Source organism: Carlito syrichta, unplaced genomic scaffold (assembly GCF_000164805.1).
Source record: "Carlito syrichta isolate Samal-C Ts95f unplaced genomic scaffold, Tarsius_syrichta-2.0.1 Scaffold311830, whole genome shotgun sequence".
NCBI lineage: Eukaryota > Metazoa > Chordata > Mammalia > Primates > Tarsiidae > Carlito > Carlito syrichta.
In genome coordinates this window covers 1,092,694-1,093,542 of record NW_007255926.1, presented here as the reverse complement: position 1 = coordinate 1,093,542, position 849 = coordinate 1,092,694, and the positions used below count along the sequence as shown (strand labels likewise).

The window sequence follows — 849 nt, the reverse complement described above, 5'->3', positions numbered from 1 at the left end:
CTTTAAGGTGATTCCAGAGAGGAGATGAGAAATATTCGCGGAGAACCTTTAGTGTATAGTTTTATAAAAAGACAGGGTAACACCTACTGCCCTGTTATTCTTAGTTGACCAAAAATACAACATGCTCAGTGTAAGGTATGAAACCCTCAATGAGTGACAGTTGATATCAGGTTTTTGTTTTGGTTTGGTTTGGTTTTGGTTATTGTTGTTATTGTTGTTGAGTCAAGGTCTCACACAGCACAGAGGAGAGTCTGTGTTCCCCAGAGCAATGGTAGGCAGATTACTGTCAGACACCTCAGGGTGAGTCTGGTGGTCAGCATGGGATCAGGAACCACCAGCAGGCAGGGCTCCCAGAAGGCTGCCAGGATCTGGTTGGTGAAGGTGCCAGGAGTGAAGCGGCCAGCAATAGGAGAGGCTCCAGGGACAGCACCCAACTTCAGATCAGCCACTGCCAGTATTCCTGGAGGACATGGCACTGACCTCAGCAGGTTGTTCAATGACAACAATGGCACGAGCTGCCAGCAGAGGCTTCTGCCAGGGCCTCTTCAGATTTATGATGTGGACGCCATCACTCTTCCTTTTTAGATGTGCTGTTCCATTTGGAAGCCAAGGTGGGTGCCACCTCAGTGGATTCCTGTGCCAGGAGTTTGAGGAAATCCCCCTCCTTCATTTGGCACTAGCCACATTTCAGGAGTTCAATAGCTACATCTGGTAACCACACTGGACAATAGCTTAATAGCTACTAGTTGCTATCTTATTTGACAGAGCAGAATATTTCCACCAGCATAGAGTTTCATTAACACTGCTGTAGAGCCTGGTTACTCAAAGTGTGGGTTATGGAACAGGAGC

The 849-nt window shown here is 47.3% G+C and overlaps 1 pseudogene; it reads right to left on the bottom strand.

The window, feature by feature from the left end:
- Nucleotides 1-222: 222 nt before the first annotated feature.
- LOC110596636 lies at nt 223-623 on the bottom strand (annotated as a pseudogene).
- Between the last annotated feature and the right edge of the window lie 226 nt (nt 624-849).